This window comes from Ambystoma mexicanum, chromosome 1p, assembly GCF_040938575.1.
Source record: "Ambystoma mexicanum isolate Mex_15411 chromosome 1p, UKY_AmexF1_1, whole genome shotgun sequence".
Lineage (NCBI taxonomy): Eukaryota > Metazoa > Chordata > Amphibia > Caudata > Ambystomatidae > Ambystoma > Ambystoma mexicanum.
The window spans coordinates 1469539467-1469562075 of NC_090921.1; positions in this window are offsets into that span (position 1 = coordinate 1469539467).

Below are 22609 nucleotides of genomic sequence, written 5' to 3' on the forward strand. Positions count from 1 at the left end.
GCTTTTGCATATGCCCAAATCAAGCTTGAGAGGTCTACTGAAGGGATAAAAACTTGCTGTAAGCTGAAGACAACCAAAAAAGAGTATGGGGTAATTGACAGGGTTTATCTCTATATTTGTCAGAGGAACAAATCTTGGCAAGGATAATTTGCAATTGTTGATAAGATTCCTCCTGTCGCCTATAAGTTTCAAATCCCAAAAGGAGAAATGATTGAGGAAAAATTGATCCATATCAATCAAATGAAATGCTGTCACTCCTGACCAGCTTTGAAAATTATTGAGGAGCCATTAGTAACTTAATCGCATGTCTGGAACATAATGCTTTTTAACATTTCAATGGATAACCTCTCCCTAGTGAATAACCACTGCATTCTTTTCCAGGGCCCGAGGGATGGGAAAAGATCCTCCCCAAGGAAAATCCAGGGATGGGAGAAGGCACATTAAAGAAATGACCATTATTCTCGACAAAGGAAGAAGAGACATTTTACAAATCCATAAAACAGTCACAAACAATCACATTTCATATAATCCATAAAAATATGTTAGAAACAGCAAAGACAATCTAAAATCACTTGACAATGGTAAAACTGCTAACACCCAGCATCCTAAAATCTACAATAATTTTAAAAATACAGTCATATCACAGAAAGTAAAAATGAGCCATCGCTACCCTCCAACTCTGTTCATTAGAAAACAAGGAAAAGCAAACAATCACTGACTTGGTTGAATTTGACAAAAGCATCATTGTTCAGTGATAAGACCTTATTCCACTTTCCTAAAGTATATTCAATAGAAATCTTGACTGTATCTCATCAAAGAGTGGACAAAACAATGCATTAAGGGTCAGAGTCTCACAAACACCACACATGCAGTTACAATCTGAGCCCCCCACATTACCCTTAGAGTATCTCTGCATTTATACCCTTACTGAGAGCATGTGAATCTAGCTTTAGCAAGAGAGGACTTATGAAAAGGCACAGACACCTGCAGCAAACGTGTCCAGAGGAGCTAACAGTAAATATGCATTTACCTGCGATCTGAAAATCATGTTGTCTTCCCTCATGGAGGCCGGACATTACATAGCCCTGCTTATTACCATCTTCTTAGAAACAACTGGGTCGTCAAAGTACAGCACCTAAGATAATTTGCATAACATGGACTTGATATCGTCCTGCCATCCTACTTTCCAATGTCCATGGAGAGTAATCAAGTTAAAAGAAAGTCTTTTGTTGGGGCACCATGATTACCAGCCCATACCAACACCCAAGTTAGAATTGTTAGAATTGGTCTCACATATGTAATGCCAGTGAGATATGTCATTGCAGTGTCAAAATGTACAGAGTGTACGGCTGTTGACGGAGGAACCACCAATAATCGTCTTAAAAAGGGATATTCAAACTTGGAGACAATCACCCTTTATATACCCCTAGATCTCACAACCAAACATTCCTGTGGGAATAGCTTTTCCCTCATAAACAGTAATCATATGTCCTACAGAGGAGTGTTGCAGGGTCCTAGCTGATCTAAAATTACCCCCTATGATTTGGCTCATTTTATTACCTTGTTTTGTAATGTGATCATCCCACTTCAGTCTGCTATTGAATCTGATCTCCAAATAGTCAAATGTGTAGCATTCCAATCACTGTCTTTTCAGGGTCATCGGCGCAAAACATCTATGTTTCCAGGAAGCACACGCATCATGAAACATTTGGAATAGTTAACCTGTAATCCCCTAGCCCTCATATATTTGTCATACTCTGTTTTTAAAGCCTGTCGTGATCTAAGGGTTTTGCCCAGGATAACAGCTTAATCACTATAGCTGAGAACTGGCAGTCTCCTGGCTCCACACAAAGGAACATCAATAGTAAGTGACTCTTGATGTGGGGCAATGGAATTAACGTACAGATTAAAAAGAAGAGGTGCGAGAATGCATCCCTGGTAAACCCCCTTATTCACTTTAATGCATTTAGTCAGTTCACCGTCCAACCCGTATCGCACACATACCCTAAAGTTCTCATTCAGTAATTGCAGGATAAAAATTAAGGATTTTGGTACACCCATGTCACAGAGAGCTTTCCAAAGTAATCTCCTATATATTCATGGTCAAAAGCCGAACTAAGATCCATAAAGGCCACATAGATAGGTGAATCCAGGATCAGACATGTTTAGCCAAAATAAGATATAGCTTCTGATGTACCGAACCAGTTCCTGGTCTGAAAGCTAATTGTGTGTCAGGAACTAATGCTGTTATATGTCACCCATTCTTCCAAGCATTTCAGAATAACACCCAAAAACAACTTTGAGGTCCCATCTAGTAATGTAACTGGTCAGTAAGATGAGGGTTAAGATGTGTTACCCTTTTTGAAGATCGGGATGATAATTTGCTTAGTAGAGATAACTACATTTAAACCCTGTACTAGAAAAGGTCCCGAAATGTCCAGCAATTAACAGAATAAGTCGTTTGGGATGCTGTCTATCCCTGGTGAATTAAAAGATTTCTGTTTTTTCTAGACCAATACCAGCTCCATCAATGTCAACGTTTCCAAATATTCCTCATTTGCTGGGTTGATCATTGTGATGTTGGAAATGCCTTTTGGAGGGACAGGGCCTCCTAGTTCTTGTCCTACCACTACTCTGTGTATGCATTCTGTTTGTTTTCTGACATGAGGGTCCAGCCTGGACCCCTGGCAGTTCAGCTTTTCATTTCAACTTTAGTGAACAGTACCCATGGGCTACCCTTATGGAACCCATGGGTAAGGGCACACCCTTGTACCCCTAGTATGTGTTTATGGGCACCTGTGTGTTTACCCTAGAGCAGGATATGGGATGGTGGCAGCTACTTACTCTCCTGACAGTGGCTCTGGGTATCATCCATTTTTGGATACCCAGGACCGGCCATAGGAATCAATGGATTCCTGAACAAAGGCAAGATAGTTTTACTTTGCCTATACACCTTGTTTTCTCAAAGTACTGGGGAAACCCTGCCACTGTTACCTTCCCCCGATTGGATTTTGGGTGGACAAACCATATATGGTCCTGATGGGAAGCCCATGCCAGTCTGGCTGGAGCCTTCCCAAAGACTGTGTGCTGAAGGCCTACACTTGGGTGGAGCCTGTATGAATGTAGTGAGGAGTCAACTCACATTCTGTGTTGTGGGTGTCTGGTTTTGGTTGTGTGACACAATGCCTGAGCCCACCCTGACTGAAACTGGAGTGAATGCAGTGCAGTGCAGTGTGCTGAAAGGCTGGGGAATAGCCTCCAATCCACATCCTGTGTTTTGGGTGTCTGGATTTGGGTGAATGGCCTGTATGCTTCTGAGCCTGATTGGGTGCTGCCTGCATGAATGCACTTGTGTGTGATTGGCTGGCTGAGCCTGGCTCAGCCTGAGTGAATGGGGAGTGTTGTTTTTAAAACAGGGGCTCCCACGCTCACCTCCTTGCTCAGAAGCTGAAGTCAGTAACCTGAAGAAGCTGTTTGCTGGAATCAAGCTGAGGAAGAAGTCTGCCACTACTACTCTTCAAGGAATCCAAAGGCTTCTGTGCTGTTCCAAGGACTGACCCAGAGAGGACCTGGATAGGTGACCTCTTCCTGAGCTATGAGGGAACATAATGCAACTACTGCTTTTCATCTGAAGTATCCTGGAAGCTAGTCCTGTGCGCCTGCCTGCCCAGAGAAGGGATTGTCGTGGGTTTAGAAGAGGAGTACCTGGACATCTTGAGCCCAAGAAGTCCATCTGCATTGCCCAGGGTCCGGTGGAGTGTTCGTGACCACTGGATGCTGAGCTGCTGTCTTTCGCCCGGAAGAGGGTTACCCTGGCATGATGCTGCCGGATGCCCAGAGCTGCCAAAGGTCCACTCGATTGAAGAATCCTTCAAGGGGCATTCCTGCCATAGCATCTGTCCACTTGTCCATGCCAGAAAAGGTCCAGGGTCGCTGTCTGCAGTGGAGTGTCTGCCGGTGGGTTTCCCACCACCAAAATCCGAAGAAGGTGTCCTGCGTGTCCAGACTTGGTGAGGGCCCGCAGTCTAGTCCAGTGGTTGTGTCCAGGTCACCAAAAGCCATCCTGAGGTCCGTGCTGTGGCTGCAGCACTGAAGAACCAAAAGTCGTTAGATCGCAAAATCCAAAAACCTGACAACTATATCAGCCGCTGCACCCTTTGCCACTGAAGGTCATCCAAGGACACCAAGAGTCTTATCGTCTTCAGCCAAACTGTGCCGAGGTCCTCAGCAAGTTTCATCTTCATGGGACTTCTACAGCTGAGGTAACGACCTCCCAACAGAGACCACAGTGAAGGCTGAAAGAGTTGCCTTTCGCACACTGCTTGGTACCCTTCTTCTTCTCGACACCGACAGCCCAGCGACTCCTTCTTCCAAGGGGGTCCATCCTCAAGTAAAGCCAAGAGGTGGCCAGCCAGCGTGTTATGGACACGTAAGTCTTCAGAGCTCCCGTGCCACTGGAATAATCCTGTCCAAATCCTGCGTGATACTCCTGTGAATCAACACAGACACTGGGACACATCTTGCTGGCACTGGCATACTGGGAAACGGGTGTGGGCCCCGGGCGGACAGTTGTCTCACCCGACCAGAAACATATATGAGAACACTCCCCCCTTAACTGAACCCCGTAGAAACCACGACAGCTTCCCGTGGCTCACTGCAGTGTGGAACGAGGAGTGGAACGAGGAGCGGGGTAGGCGGTCCAAGTCCTGATAAAATCTGGGCCGTCGTAAAATGAACCAGGGCATCCGGAAGATGGGCCCCCGACACGGCCCGCCGACGCGCTGAAGCGGCAAGGAATAGTGTCAGCCAGCCAAACACACAGATACACGGCGGTACCGCCGATCAGAGCCCTGGACAAACAGGGTGAGAGCGCAGTAGGGGGAGCTTCCATCAGGGCCTCTCCCGCTGCTGCGAGCACCCTGAAGCACGGCCTGCTTCCGTAGCTAGCATTGCCTGGAGTGGGTGCCCAACTGCTTTTAAAACCAACGGCAGAAGCGGCTCAAAAAGAGAAGGGAGAACTGTCCCCCCAACAGCCAACTCAGAACAGAGGGAACGCTCTCTTGAAATGAATTGCTCCCCCCTGTCACACAACCGGGGGAAACACTGCTCAAACGGCCGGAGGGTGGCTGGAGCTGCATGAACCACGGGGTGAGTGCGGGAACAAGATAAAACAGCCCCCTGCAGGGACCACACACACTGCATGAAAGCCTGGAAATAACATACGATCGCAAGCAGACTGAAACGTCCAGAGGGTGGCTAGAGGTGCACAAACCACGGGGTGAGTGCGGGAACAAAACAAAACACTCCCCTGCATCGAACACACACACTGCATGAAAGCCTGGAAGTAGCCTATGATCGTAAGGAGACTATGCGGCTGAAGGGTGGGTGGAGCGGCACGAACCATGGGGTGAGTGCGGGAAAAAGATAAAGCACTCTGCAGGGACCACACACATCGCATGAAAGCCGGGGAGCAGCCTACGACCACAAAAGAGGCTATAAAAAAACCTCCAACTGACCAGATCCTCCCCCTGCTGGCAAGCTGCCCTCCCCCTTGACTGAAACAGCCGAAATGCTGAAATAAACACCGGCCCCAGCCTCCCACGGGAAGGGGTAAAACACCAACGCCAACAAAGGAGTTTAGAGGGGATACTTACAGTATGTGGACACACAACCAGACGCACCCTCGCGTGAGACAGATGCCTGCCTGCCCCTGGATACTCACACTCACAACAAGCCGACAGACAGATCGGACACCCACCAGGTGAGCACTTCACAAGAGCTGCAATGCCCCAAAAAGTGACTGGCGCCAGATCCGACACCAACGGACACAAGGCTGATCCATATAACCCTCGGACTCGGGGAGGACGAGACCCGACATGTCCCAAACTCAACCGACACCACAATACCCGGATAGGAGTGAGACACCAGCAGGGCACCCTCCGGACCCTGCAGAACTTAACAACGCTGGTGCCAAATACTGCCGAAAAACCAGAAAAATCACATCCTGTCTCCGAAAATGGGCAAAGACAAACAGGGGAAAAAGATGTCAACACAGAGCAAGATGGATCAATTTGCAATAGCACAGGCCCTGGCGCCACAGACCCACACCCCACAGCCGACCTCCCCCGGAGATGGAGACGCCCTCTCCCTAAGAGACGTAATGGCTGCTATCGCCAGCTCCCGCTTCTCCATGGAAATGAAAATGGACAGCATAGCGGCGGACGTCTCCTTCCTCCACCATGACCTGCAAAAACGTACCGCCCGCACGGGGGAAGCGGAGCAACATATCTCGGGAACCGTAGTCAACATTAGAGGGATCAACCAACAACTCTCATTAACAATGAACCATCTGAAGACACTAGAAGCTCGTGTGGACGTGGGAGAGGGCAGGTCGCGCCGTAACAACGTGCGCATCCTCGGCCTTCCTGACCGAGAAGAAGGGCCCAGCATGGAGCTATTCCTGGAGCAATGGTTGGTAGACATCTTTGCACCTCACCCCTTCTCTGAATTCTTCTTAGTGGAGAGGGTGCACAGGATGCCATCGGTCAGACCTATACCAGGCGCGCCATCCAGAACGGTGATAGCAAAGCTACTCAATTACCGAGACAAAGACGCGCTCCTCCAGATGGCCCGCTCCAAAGGAACAGTTGCCCATAACGGCTCTCGGATAGCTTTTTTCCCTGACTGCACCCGGGAGGTGCAACGAACAAGACAATCCTTTGAACCGCTAAAGTGGCAACCGTCTCACATGAATGTGAAATACGGACTGCTGTTCCGGCCCAATTGAAAATCTATCACAAAGGAACCACAGTCCATTTCACGGATCCGAAAGAAGCCTGGACATGGGCAAAAGCGCATATTGAAGGGGACTGGACGGCAAGGATGACAGAACGAGGAGGGAGATCCCGTCTTAGACCGAATCGCCCCCCTGTCGAGAGACACCCAGAAGCTCCAGCACCAGCGATCCTGGAACAGGCGGTAAACGCTGCTGAGTGAAGATCAGGAGATCAACCGACGGGAGGAAGCAGCAGAGAACAGAACGGATAAGGACACTGACATCCTCTGCAAACCTCAGGTATCACGACATGATCAAAAGGTGGCAGGAGTTACAGACCCAAGAATACCTCTCTTACCCAGTGGCGTAACACAATATGTGGGGGCCCCCCTGCGAGCCATGCTGAGGGGGCCCCCCCAACTCGGCAACAAATCACGGGACGTGCCACACTCTGGGCCGTCCTAGATTATCACGCTTGCACAGTACGTATGAACGTGCTGCTGAAGGGGTATACCGCACACTGTACTAGGAGAACGATATAAATATGTGTTGTAATGCAATATACAGCACACTTTCTGAGAAAAATTGGCTAAAAAGCCAGAGTGTTGCCATTGTTTTGTAGGGTAACACCAATCCAATACACGCAAGTCACCAACAGTGCACAGGAACATTAATGCGTTGCTATTAAAAATGCCATGCCACATTGAAAACATGTCCCACTGGCTGCACAATGTAGACCAGTGTAGACGTTATAACATTACAGTAAAGCATGCCAGGCCACATTTAGACATACCTAGACTGTTGCGCAAAAAGCCAGTCGAAGCAATAACACTCATCAAGAAGAGAGCACACATTGAAGCCCGGGTCTCTGCTGCCTTTAACAACACAGCTAAACTCTTTAAAATCTGCACTGAACTGGTCAATCCTGTTGCGGTCTCCACCTCTCCCGTTCCCTCCCAGGCCCTCTGTATGGCTGTGGCCTCTCACTTCTCCGCTAAAACTCAGGACATCCTGTCCCCTATCTTCTCCTCCTCTCCCTCTTCCTCTCTCGGCCCCCCCTTTGGCTATCTCTGCCTCTCCTCCTCCTTTCTCCTCTTTCTCTCTGACAACACCCGACAAGGTTTCTAGACAAGTCTGATCCATGAAAGTGCCGTCCAAACAGGTGCTCCCTTGCTCCTCCAGAACCATCAAGAACCATATTGACACCCTCGCTGCACCTTGGACGATTTGTGTAATCACTCTTTCACCGCTGGAACCTTCCCCTCTCCCCTTAAGCACTCCCTTGTGCACCCACTCCTCAAGAAGCCGTCTGCTGATCCTATCTGTCCGGCAAACTATCGCCCAATCTCCATCACCCCATTCCTGGGAAAACTCTTGGAAAAAAGCTGCCCATCTCCCAGCTTCCTCTCCACACTGAATCTGTTGGTTGTCTCCATGACCATCAGTTTGGCTTCAGAGCTGCCAGAGGCACCAAAACCTCTCTCTTGAACACCTGTGAAGATCTGCTCTCTAACCTTTAATTCCAGCATTCCTTCTGTCCTAATCCTCCTTGATCTTTCCTCTACTTTTGACACAGTCAACCACGCCATCCTGATCAATCGACTCTGAGAATCTGGGCATCACGGATCAGGCCCTGGAGTGGCTGACCTCCTGCCTCTTGGACTGCCCCTCCCAGGACCAACTTGGTCCCTTTCTCTCTGCCACCTCTCTCTCTACCTGTGGCATTCCCCAGGGGTCTATCCTCTCACCCTGGCTTTTCAACCTCTACTTGGCCCCTTTGGCCCACCTGATCTCTACCTTCTCCTCTAACTGTGTTATGGGGATGACACTCAGCTTTCCTTCAGGCTCCTCTCAGCTCTTGCTCATTTCTGACTGTCTATCCGTGATTCAGGATTGGTGCACCTCCAACAAAATCTACCTTAGTGCCATTAAGATGGAGATCTGTCTCATTGGGACCCCTGTCCCTGGTTTCCCTCTCTCACTCTGGCCGCCCACCTTGGGCCCTCTTCTTTCTCCTTCCTGCGAGGCAAAAAACCTTTAGTGTCATCTTTGACTCCACTCTCTCTTTCTCTCCTAGCATCTCGGACATTGCCAAGAAGTCCCACTACCTACCAACTGCTCCTACTCAAAGGGACTCTTCCCTTTCTCACATTACCCCAGAAGCCCACTGTCTCCAGAGCCCTGTTTCTCTCTAGGCTGCACTACTGCAACAGCCTCTTTCTCAAGCTGTCTTCCTCTACTCTCCACCCTGTGCAACTATTCCAGAACAAGACATCGAGACGTATCCTTGGCCCCAAGCCCAAGGATCATATCTCTACAGCCCTGAAATCTCTCCACTGGATCCCGGTTGTTGCAAGAATCAAGTTCAAGACCCTTTGCATTGTCCACAAGGCTTTCTGGGGTCTGGCCCACACTACATCCAACGCTCTCTTCCAAAATACCTTTTTTCTCTAGCCCTTCCCCCGGCTACCTGCAACTTTCTAAGGGCTAGACGCTTCTTCAGGCAGAGAGTGGGGGTAGATCTCTCTCCTCTGCAGGTGCCTCCCTCTGGAATGGCCTCCCTGCCACTCTCAAACTTTAGCGGACCACCTGATGTTCCGGAAGCAGCTCAAAACTTTCCTCTTCTCCTCTGCTTTTGCTCTCTCCCTCCCCTGCTGACCTACCTGACCTACCTGTCTGCTGTACTGACTGGTTGCATGGATACCCTCAGAGTCTCACTGAGTCCAGGCTCTTTCTTGATCAGTCACCCTTGCACTGCCTCCGGCCTACCATGCACTTAGGGACTGTAACTGTAACCCTACAGTCCCTTGTTCTCCTTGCACTACCTAGAGCCTCAATGTCCTGGCTGCACTTACTCAGAGCATTACAGCCATGTTTTCCCCTCCCTTCTTCCTTGCACTTCCCCCTCCAATTCCCCTTGCATTTCTCATTCTCGCACTTGCACGATTTGAATGACACAAGGCCTAGTAAGATCATTTGTCTTGTCCACCCTCTATCTTCACTACATTGCTTGTCGCACCAAGAAACACTTGTGTATAGGCGGGTTTTAATAGACATATCATATAATTTTATCACAGATGCTTAAAAAATATACAATGCTGCAGTAGGAAATGGCTAGACTGGCAGCACCCAAATGGCAATCTAGCCAGGTAATTACACTTAGCAGGACTGCTTTATCAGAAATGCGCAGTCAAAAAAAAGTCATAACAAACTGAGGAATAACTAGACTGGGTGCACCAAAATGATAGCCACTAATACCACATATCATGCCTTGCAAAGGTAGCGGGCGCCCCTCTCTCGATAGAACAAGGCGTGATAACCTGTTCAGTGGTTATTAACCACTTGAGAGTTCGCAGCCACTGCTTTTTCTCACTGTGCCTTTCACAGATGGGAAATATCCATTTGCATATCAGTCTTTGTCCTGCCCATGGGCAGTCCAGCACCGAAATGCAATGGCAATTCCAACCTGAACGAGAGTACCACCAGCAACCCCATACACGTGTTTCACCCTTGTTGGGGATCATCAGTGAGGTGAAGCTGATGCCTCTCTAAGCACAGTGAGAGGGAGACCACGTCTGGTTGCCCCCAGGAGACCCAGGGTTACCAATCCCAGGTTCCTTGAAATTTGCTTTACAAAGGTAGCGGGCGCCCCTCTCTCGATAGAACAAGGCGTGATAACCTGTTCAGTGGTTATTAACCACTTGAGAGTTCGCAGCCACTGCTTTTTCTCACTGTGCCTTTCACAGATGGGAAATATCCATTTGCATATCAGTCTTTGTCCTGCCCATGGGCAGTCCAGCACCGAAATGCAATGGCAATTCCAACCTGAACGAGAGTACCACCAGCAACCCCATACACGTGTTTCACCCTTGTTGGGGATCATCAGTGAGGTGAAGCTGATGCCTCTCTAAGCACAGTGAGAGGGAGACCACGTCTGGTTGCCCCCAGGAGACCCAGGGTTACCAATCCCAGGTTCCTTGAAATTTGCTTTACAAAGGTAGCGGGCGCCCCTCTCTCGATAGAACAAGGCGTGATAACCTGTTCAGTGGTTATTAACCACTTGAGAGTTCGCAGCCACTGCTTTTTCACATGCCTGCTTAGCCTGGACAGGGACAACCATTATGATTTATCACACAATCCACCACCCACTCATCCCCTCTCCCTCCCATGCCCTACCCCAACCTCCAAAATCAGCTCCTTGGCCCAGAATTACCTTCACTTCCCTCTTCCTTGTCCCAGAGCTTACGTTTGAGGCTCCTTGCCTCATAGGTAAGTACTGGGTTGAGGAAGAGTGGGATTAGGAGTAATGAATATAGAGGTAGCTAAGTCAGGCATTACCTGCATGTACCTCTACCTCATCCCAGTGCTTGTGTATTAGGCATATTCCCTCCTACACAAGTACTGCCTCATACACAAGTACAGGGACAAGGAAGAATAGGGCTAAGAGTAATGACGATTACCAATAAGTAATTAAGGCATTAAACACAAGTAGGTGCCTAACAATATTCAGTTGACTGGGCTGCAGCACTCACCCCCAGAAACTTTGGGCTATGTTGACTCAACCTGGCTGACCTTCAGAGCAGTTACCGGACAGAACAGGACACAGATGTTAAATGGCACCTGGGTTTCGCTGTTAACAAGGGCCCAGTAGTTACTAACGTAAAGCATTTCACTGTTAGTACCTGCATCCAAATGCCAAATTTTTTAGGCAATTGAAATTGTGATGTGGGTTTAGTACTTTCATGCCAGGGAAGTGATTGGAAGGGTAGAAATGGAACAGGAGACTGTTCATTCTCACAACAGTTCATAAGTGGGTGCTTTCACACTTAAAGGAGAGAGTAAACTGCTTGTAACATTGAAGCTGCACTAGAATAGTCTCATTAAAATGCGTAAAGAAGTTAGATGCCCCCACACAAATAAGTTGGCCTCCCCCACCACCCGTGAAGTTAACGCCTCTTCCAAAATTTGAAGGATCAGCCCCCCGAAATGTAGGTTTTGTTGTGCCCCTGAACACAAGCACAAACACCATTCACCATAAACACGCATGCACGCCCAGCCATCCTTACATTTAAGTATGCACTCTTTCACCATACAGGCACACCTAGGCAGCCATTCATACATTTAAGTGTGCACCCTTTCACTGTACACGCACACACGCACACCCAGTCACCCATACATTTGTGTGCACCCTTTCACCATACAGTGACACAGGCAGCCACCTCCACATTTAAGTGTACAACCTTTCACAATACACTCACACACGTCATTGGTTGAGGGGAGCCCTATTACTTAAAAAAGAAATTGGGCCTCAGTATAAGTTTGCTGGTCCGGTAACCGCGGTACTGGTAAGCTTGCCGGTACTGTTGTTACCAGACCAGCAAACTACGAGTTCTGCTCCCGGGTGCCTTCCCGCCTGCCAGGTCTGACATGGCGGGCATACCGGCTCCCGCGAGCAGAGCATGTCGGATGCACCGGCACCATTCTGAATGGTGCTGGTGCATCCGAGCTCCCAATTCCCATTGAACCATATGGGGATCAAATTTGAATGGGGAGCATTTTTTTCCGGTGCCCGCGAATGGCCAATAACCGTGTCCGGCGGGGCCGTAATGACCCGGTAATTGCCCCGGTGCCGGAAAAAAGCACAAGTTTGGCGACTGATTGTTTCTTTTTGAAATCACTGACTTCATAAAGAAATTATTTCTGTTAAGGACCAAACCATAACGGGGAGCTCTCGGACTTCAAAAAGAAAGTTTATTTTTGTAGTCACTCTGCCTTCATAAAGACAATATTTCTGTTACAGAAATATTGTCTTTATGTGTCTTTATGAAGGCAAAGTGATTTAAAAAAAAATGTAAAAAAAAAGATTTTGAAAAAAAATATTTTTTTTCATTTTTTTCTCCAAGTGGGGCCCCCTGCCAGGCCTGTGCTAGCGGGCCCCCCCGCACCGCGGGGGCTGCGGGGGCCCCTGTTACGCCAGTGCTCTTACCCCTTTGTTTGTTGAAACCACATGTTAGGCTGACGCTCTAGTTTTGAGGGTCAATGATGTTCAGGCGACAGGTACTTCGTGTTGGGGTGAAGTATAGGGAGGGGGTATGGAAGGTTTATGTTGTTTTTATGGTTTTTGTTAGTTTCGGGCTATCACATGTTCACACAACGATCCAATCACAACCCTTTACATAAGCTACTTCATGTTACCACACACAGAGACCCCACCCCCGCAACACCATTAACGGGAGGCTGACCTCTCCTTTAGACCACGACATCCTGTGGAACCACTAATACAAGCTCTAAATGGCATCTGCACAACCTCACTCATCCCCTGTTGATCGCCCCAGATCCCTCAAACTGCTCACCTGGAACGTGAACGGAATGGGCTCTGGGATCAAAAGACGCCTGGTCACGCATCTCCTGAACAGAGACTCCCCCTGATAACCGAGACACATTTAGCAGGATCAAACTGCACTCTTTTCCAGAGGACTAACTACAGATCCACATTCCATGCGGGATATACAATGGGATCCAGGGGCACCCTTATCCTGGTAAATAAACGTACCCCATTCGTCTTACAAACTGTAGAACAAGTTCCCAGGGGTTGATATGTGTTAATCCTAGGTACGCTTTGGGGCGAGAAACTAGCCCTGGTCTCAGTATACTCCCCACCGGGAATGGGGCAAGAACTGTTAGACGAACTGACCACTCTCATGGGGAGATATCAAACCTACACGTGGATTCAGGGGGGAGATTTCAACGATGTTATGTGTAACACCATAGACCCCACCCACCTCAGACAGCACAACCCAGATAGCCCCACGAAACTGGCCAACTTCACATGTGCCCTGGGCCTCCGAGACGTGTGGCAGGAACTACACCCGGGAACTAAAGGTTACTCGTTCCACTCGGGAGCCCATGGCTCCCTGTCCAGGCTGGATTACCTCTTTCTTCCAAATACAGACCTGCATAGGGTAATGTCCGCACACCTGCTTGCCCGTGGCATCTCGGACCACTCGCCATTGACGGTGGAGCTGCGGATACACGGCACCACCCTCCCACCCCCAGAATGTGGAGAATGAACAACTACTACCTCGTGTTTCCCGAACTGATTGATCGCCTTACCGAAGTGTCCGATGAATACTTCGAGATCAATGAAGCAGCAGTGAACGACCCAGTAATAATATGGGAGGCCTATAAATTGGTGCTGAGGGGAGAGATAATCTCCTGGACAGCGAACAAAAAGAAAGAAAGGCTCCAAATGATAATGGAAGCAGAAAGGTAGATGATTAAGTGGGAAAACAAACACATTTTTGATCCAACCTCTGAGACTCAAGGGTCCCTTAAACGAGCCACTGAACGCCTCCGAAATATGGCACTGGACAATGCCCAACAAGCCCATTGGAACTCCAGAGCGAGAATATATGAACTCGGGCACAAAGCGGGCAAATTGTTGGCCTGGATGGAAAAAAGAGATGAGGGACAAGGCTATGTCCGGGAGATTGTCACCTCGAATAATGAGAAGTGCCGATCAGACCCCGAAATAGCAGAAGCCTTTGCTCAATTCTATGGCGATCTGTATCAGGCCCCAACCTCCCCGCTGGACCCAACCCTGTTAGATGACATTACACTTCCGTCCCTATCAACACAACAAAGAGAGCAATTAGACTCTGATCTTTCTGAAACAGAAATAGCGGAGGCAATGTCACAGCTACAAGCAGGGAAAACACTGGGCCCCAACAGGTTCCCAGTTGAACCCTGGCAAAAACTGGGTGGGAATAAAATGGTGCCCCCCCCCTTTATAAAATGCTGCTCCGCGCCCGTGAACAAGGTACCCTCCCTCCAGACCTATGTAAGGCTACAATTGTGGTTATCCCCAAAACAGACAAACCTCCGGAAAGATGTGCCACCTATAGGCCCATCTCGCTAATTAGACGGCTCCACCTAGCACTAGAACGATCTCCCATTATAGATACATCACTTGCCCTATTGGCAATTGATTTTGAAAAGGCCTTCAATTTGATACGATGGGACAGCCTCTGGGAAATAATGCGACACATTGGGGTTTGGGGACTCTTTCCTGGGATGGGTACGACTATTCTACACAAACACCCAAGCGGAGGTCAGGGTGAATGGGTGGCCCTCCCAGCCCTTCTCTCTCGGCAGAGGCATATGGCAGGGATACCCCCTTCTCTCCCCTCCTCTATGCCCACGCAATTGAACCACTCGCCCTATGGCTCTGCCAGAGTGCAGCATGGACAGGATTTAAATGGCTGGAGGGACACGAGGACAGGACCTCTCCTCCTAATATATTTGGGGGACCCAACCGAGACTTGCCCTGTGGTAACACAGATGCTTACCCGGTTTGGGGAGTTTAGCAGACTGAGAATTAACTGGGGGAAATCTGTGCTTTTTCTAGTAAAGGGTGGAGAGCTGGCTACCCCCCGAGACGGCCTGTACCGAGTGGAGCAACATAGTTTTCGGTATCTTGGAATTTAGATATCCGGAGACCTGACCAAATATGTAGCACACAACTTCCAACCGATCGTTGACCGCTTTGTCAGCGATGTCCACCACTGGAAACTCCTCGCTCTGACACTCATGGACAGAGCTGCACTCTTTAAAATGATGACCCTCCCAAGATTCCTTTACGTCCTACAGAACGCCCCACTCAAGATCCCAGACTTCGTATTTGACCGGGTAGAAACCCTCCTGCGAGGGCTCATATGGGGTGAAGGCCAGTCACGTATAGCACTGACCACGCTTCAAAGATTGATCTGGGAGGGAGGGATAGGGGTGCCCCGATTCCAAACCTACTACTGGGCTTCGCAACTTGCGGTGGCCAACGATCTGCTCCATGGTGACCAGGGACTACCCCACATAAGGGCGGAAATCGCTGCCATTCACGACTCGGACCCACTCCAATTATTATACCAAACTCCCCCGAGAGCCCCCCGCCGCCTACAACCATGGCGCACATCATCTCCGTCTGGAAACAAGCGCATGTGTTTGTGGGGTGGAAGAACAAAATAACCGCAGCACAACTCCTGTGGCGAAACTGTAATTTAACTGAGACCGGGAAACACAAGCAATGGCCTAGATGGATAGGGGCTGGGATTCAGAGAGTAGGGGATGTCATTGTAGATGGGAAACTAACCTCATTCGAGGCCATGCAACTAAAATTCCAATTCCCCAGTACTAAGCGATACCACTACATTGAACTGGCCCATGTCCTGAAAACCCATATACCTGCAGAGGCAACTGTCCCGGAATACACACCAATTGAACGCAATATGCTGCCAGCACACATCCCCACTAGATGCACCTCCATACTATACAGTGCTATGTCATCCTTCGCTACTCCTGAACTGACAAACTTGAAGGCTAAATGGGAAATAGACGTAGGAGAGATAGAACCAGAAGACTTGATTCAGGCACTAATGCATCCGCGCGAGGTCGCCATCTCCTCTAGGCTCCGGCTGATACAGTTAAAGATCTTGCATAGAGTATACTACCCTAGGGCGACCGTATACGGTTGGAAACGGGCCTTGAACCCGAACTGCCTCCACTGTGGAGAGGAAGAGGGAACTTTCATACACATCCTATGGACATGCCCCCGGATCCAAATCTTTAGGAACGCATGCTGCAACAAACTTGCTAGAATCCTCGCCCGCAGCATACCACTGGACCCAAAAGTCCTACTCCTGGGCATGCCCGATGAGTCTGATGGTAATAAGTGGGACAGGCTGTTGTCCACGGCAATGGGACTGATGAAACGCAACATCGCACAGAAATGGGGAGCCCCAGAGTGCCCGACGCTGGAACAATGGGTAATAGATATGGACACGTGTGCCACGATGGAGCATAGGGTATACAACGCAAGAGGATGCCCTGCCAAAGCCTCTAAAATATGGGGGAGGTGGGAAGAAGCAGGGGGGCCTAGAACCCCTGTCACAGGTGCTGAGACTCTGAATAACATACGTAGATGTTTATGGGAAATACTCCTGGTGATCGGTAAATACATGCACTATTATTACCCTATGTATGAACATGACAGTCCCCAGTTGTTTTTGTTGATATGATTGTTGTACAAAACAATAAAAAATGTTTTATCAAAAAAATAAGTAAAGCCAAGAAACTCCACCACTTCACCTGCCAAGGCACCGAAGATATTGTGACGAGGAAGAAAGTCTTTGATCCTCAGGATTCCTCCAGGGATCCCGACATTTGTCTTGGATCCTGTTCTCCAGTAGCTTTGTAGGTACTTTGGGATAGTGGGACCTGCAGAAAAACAAAGCAGACAATTATTGGACTTATTTGGACACAGCATTATATACAAGATAAAAGTACACCTTAACTTTTTCCTTACAGTTTGCCCAGGTGGGGGATCCTCACATAGAATCACATGGTTGAGTCTGAAGAAAGTATACTATAATTAAGTGTGATTACTGTTGTGTAATGTTTCATGTGTGTTTTATGGATTTTGTATCTGAAATAAACATTTTTGACTGACTGACTAACTGAGAAAGTATACTACCTATGTTTTGAATCTAACATGTCTTTGTATAGTAAAGTAATGTCTATGCAATTATCCAATGCTTTATGATTCCTATGCTTTTTGATAACTCTCAGCCGTTGGTGCATTTTAAATTGAATCTAAAGTATATTGTGGTACCACATAGATGTGTATACATTTAACATTATTAGGATAGTGTTGCCCGAGTACAAAGTGTGGTATTTATTGATGTATATATTTACGTGAACCTTATTTTATATATAAGTACTGTGTTAGAACATAACATAGTGTGTGGACATTCCTTTGTAGGGCTTGGGAATTCAATGTACCTAAGAACCTTCCTGCATCATCTCCCTTGAGTCTCAGGATTGGTTGCTCGTCCATTGCTACCATTAGAGAACCTTGGCTGGGGTTCTCTCTGCCTCCACCCCAACTGTATAGGGGGCGGAAATACAGATACCCCCTTCAATTCTTTACATTCCCGATGGTGGTATTTGTGTTGTTCATGGCAGTATCTTCAATACTGAAAATCTGCTCGGAATGTTTTACCCAGGTCACCTCTTCAATGTGGACTTCAGGGGTTGCTAGACAACCAGTATCCAAGCCTTCTGTATTCTTGGCCACAATGTTACAAAAAGCTTTGGAATCTGACCTCACTGCTCAAAGCATCCACATTCTTAATGGCTATTTGGGTCCTCCTATCTGCTAAATCTGACTAATATTCCCAGCTCGTAAACCAGACTTCAGCAATGTGCAGTGTTGACTGTTTTAATGACTCCAATAGGGCTCTGTCACCCTATCTGAAGCTGTGGGTCTAAATATGTTCTTGCAAATCTTAATGAAGCCTGCAAAAGCACTCACAATGACAGCGACGTGGAAGAAAGACTCATCCATAGGCATCCAGAATGAGTTCAGAAGAAGAGTCCGTTGTCCAGCCCCTTTTGCCACTGCAAGGAGAAAGATCAAGGGGGATATACAAATAAATCCCAAAAACTAGGCGCAAACGAAAGTTCCACATATAAAAAAACAGATATATGAACTGCATTCTACGCAAAGGATTTGGAACACATGCAAGGGAATATTGTGTCAGCAGCCCAGCTACATCAAAAGTGTAATTGTCCACAATAAATGATAAGGCACATAAATAAATCACTTCAGTTACATGGAAGCATACAGCAATCTGTATTCAATAGAGAAGAGTGATTCTGGGATGAAAAATCACAGCATTTTATAGGAAAGTGAAAAGCGAATTCAGGACTATATTATGTGTGCCTTCTTCTTTGCAGAACTGAGAATCACCCTTAAATACGTAACCTATAGAGACCTGAAGTGTAAATTGTTATCGGCTGTAGCCCGAAAATATTTATAATGCCCCTATTTAAAGAACTACACATGATGTGAAAAAGAAAGTGACTTCATATCGTACGTCTGTTCATAAAACCAGCCACATTGATTAAAAAGTAAATGGTATTTTCTCTGACCAACCAGCAGTTCTGAGAAGTTTTCCCACAAGAAATGAAACCAAGTTCTTGAGGCTGGGTCATGAACTATTTGACAGTGTCATGGCACCAAAGGATCAAATGCTCTCTCTGTTCTGAAAACCAGGCCTTGCTAATAAAAACAAATAATGCTCATTAACTATTTCCATTTGTCACTGGGCCTAGCTAAGGATTCCTAAAAAATTCAGAAATATATTTTGAAACCTAGGTTGACAGTGGACTGGCCCACATTATCAGCACTTCCCTCAAGCAGGCCTCACAGCAAGGAAGCCATTCACGCTTGCTGAGACAAGGATTCTGATATTTGTGTAGCCAACTGATAAAATCACTTAACAGGCTGAGGACTGTGCCAACATTTGGGCCCTGAGCATCCTAAGTTCAAAGAATCAAAGAACCTTCTGACAATAGTCCCATGTTAACATGGCTTCTCAGTGGTCATAAAAGGCCCAACGCTGAGCCCCGAACAACAGACACCAATTAGCTGTTTCCAGGCCATGGAATGTGAACTATTATTTAATGTTGTCTTTAAATTAGGAAAATAAGTGCATCTTTAAATTTTACATATAGCATCATATTTTCCTGAATATCCTTTGGTGGGTGTTGTAGCAACTTAGTTTTTTAAAAATTGTTCAGGGTGAAAAACTCACCCATATCAGCTGAATGTAAAACAATATTTTAAAACAATATTTTATGGTATTCTTTTAGTTATGGAAATCATACTAATGTAGATATTTTGTACAGAAAAGTTGCACATCAATGATTCATATACCCTAGCATCTATATCGGCTAGGCTGACATTCTGAGAGGTGAATAGTGTGAAAGCTGAAGAGAATGAAAAAGAAAACGATGTCACATGTACATCACATGTCGTGCCAAGATGAGACTAGCATCATTTGATTCACCCGAGTGAGAGCTATCTGGCAAATTAATTAGTAACTTAGTCACATGTGTGGAACATAATGGTTTAGAAAATCGCAATTGTTTATTATAAAATCTCCAAGATGACATCACATCAAATGAGAGCAAACTGGGTTAGAATATTACCCAGTTTGGACTGCCGTCTACATAAATATGCCCACTGAGTACAAAAAGGATGGTTTTGTCTGATGTCACTTTTGGAACACTTCCAATCAAATAGACTGAGCAATTAAAATAGAGAAATAATACACCCCTCTAAAGGGATGGTATTTCACCTATAAAAGCCCAACCCCAGATTTCAGAAACATATTGATGGACTGACTGACAGGCGGACTGGCAGAATGGTATCAATAGAAAGGAAAATAGAAAAACTTGCTTTCTTTTGGATTCCATTTGAATTGCTGGCAGACCACGATGGGTGAGGCTTATATAGAGTTCAACCCGAGGCATTCCTCACTGGAAAAGGAAGCAGACAGACCCAAAACAGAATGAGGCAAACGAGGCTTTGGTGGGATGCTGACTGATGCCCACCTATTACTAGAAGGGGAGCATTAAAACAGTCTTGAGAGGGTACCCACCTCTCTATGGGACAGCCAAAAGAGGTTCCACGTACGTATAATGCCAAGGGGAATAATATTGTTATGGGGAGGTGTACTCTAAAGGGGAATAGATTACATTTCAGCCACTCTTATTTGTGAAAGTATTGAGGGTGGGTATATCAATTGACTGCACATCCTGCAAAATTAGTCAATATTTCTGAAGGGTAAGTGCTTCTGGAAACTTTGGATTTGATAAACTATACCCAAATGGTGTATGTATCGGGAGATCCTTGACACCCTGTCTGTGCAATGGCCTATTACGACTGGGAGCCAGTGTTCTTTTCTTAGGCACATGTCTAAAAAAGAATGTAATTGAGGGGAAGAGGGGCTAGAGGGCCACCAAGAAAATGGTGGTTTAGTTCAGAACTCCAGTGCCTGGAGACGAGGCCATGGGATAAGGAGCAGAAAATCCTTATCTAATTATGGCGCATTAGCAAGAGTGGAGCAGAAAGACATGGTAGGCAGTGATCGATGCTAGCAGGAGCCTCGATTGGCCACCATGCTCCATGGTGAGAGCTGTGTCCTGTCTGGGTCCTGACATGGCGTGGTGAGCCTTAGCCGGTGTGAGGAGGCTGCAGCACTGGTGTAAGAGTCAGCGGAGGGGCCTTGGCCAGTCACCACTGATTGGGCGGGGCCTGGGCAGCTGGTGGGTGCTGCCACTGGGCCTGGAGTCCTTGTGTGCCCATAATTATCCAGCGACTGGTGCAGTATGCAACGGCCTGGATTCTGACTAAATGCCGCCTGCTGCGGACTCTCTGCGCGCACTCCTGGGGGATCGGGATAGGAGTCTTGTCAATACACTTAAGGTTTACCTGGATGGTGAGGCTTGTGGCTCTATCATGGAGTGGGCGTGAAGCCTGGGAGGTTGCCCCGGATGGCATTAAAGGTTGAAGCTGAAGGTGGGTGAACCCCATGAACTACTGAGGCTCTGATGTGTCTTGCCTGCTGAAGGTACTAGTTTCACTAGGAACACAGACTATATTCTGTTGGAACTTCTACACACCATACTTATCAACCCAGTGAATTTGATTGCTGGAGACTGCAGCACAAATCACACCTCAACAGACACTGAGAGGCTGTGACAATTGATGGAATAGAGTAGCAGGTGTAGGGGATGGGGAAAGCGATCCTGAAGTGAAGACCACCCTTCCAGCTATGGGCCCAGCTCAGAGCCCTGCTTCTAGGTCTCCACGCCTCCTCCCCTCCGCCTAGATCTGCGTTGCCCTTTGAGGGTGAGAAACATTCTGGACTTTGCTTGTTCATATTGCTATGGGTAATCCTTTTAGCTATGTTTAGCCTTGTTCTCTTAGTGGTCTCGCTGCAGTCGATCCGGTAGCCGAGAGTTAAGTGTGAAGCGTGCACACATTGATTCTCTACGGTTAACGTGCTGTGATTGTGCCATCCGTGTGAAGTAATTTCTGTCTACCTTGTGGAGACTTGGATCCGCATTGCCTATTAATGGTTGAGCCATTTAAAGAGCATGCAGTGTTTCTAAAGAATATTTTGGCGACAGTTGAGCCATAGTCAAGATATGTATACATGTCCGAGTCGATGGGACATCAGGCAAATTTTGAAGAAGACTAACGCCTTACATGAAGTGTCACTTTGAGGTTTTATCGGCATCTCAATTGTGATGCACAAAGACCCCCTCTACACAGTGTTGAAGAAATCTACATTTTTAGAGTGTTCCCCTGAAGAATGTTCATCCACTATGGGGCCTGAAGAACAGAAACATGTCGGGAAAATGTTTTTAAGACACGTTTAGAGTGTTTAACGTTGTAATGTATTGTCATCTGGGTCTTTGATTGATTGATGGTTTGTTTTAGATGAATTTTTATGCATAGTACATATACAATGTTTGTTATGTTTTATGTTTTTTAATAATTTCTTTTGAAAATCACATTTTTATTGCCATTTTTTTGGTTATTACATCATGCATTCTGCTTCGTCAATGATCACCCCAAAAACATTTTAACATTTTAGCAATAACCCTTATCCCCCAATCCCCCCCACCCTCACTCTCAGCCGTTGATCGAGCATTCACAGAAAACATTTCTAGACATAGTTTGTCAATAATTCTTGTGCACAAATGTCTTGGGTTTGGTTTGTTGAGGCCCCTGTGGAAAGGTTGTCAGTATAGTGTCTCATATCTTTGGGGCATCGCCCCCAGTGTTCATCAGTGTCTGGACAGGTCCTTAGGTGTGCTTTTATTGCTTCAGGCCGGGCGCTCCTACTTCTCAAAAAAGGGGAGCCAGAGTTGTTCAATGTTAGACCTAGATTCATCAAGGACATGTGTCAAAAATTCCATGTCGTA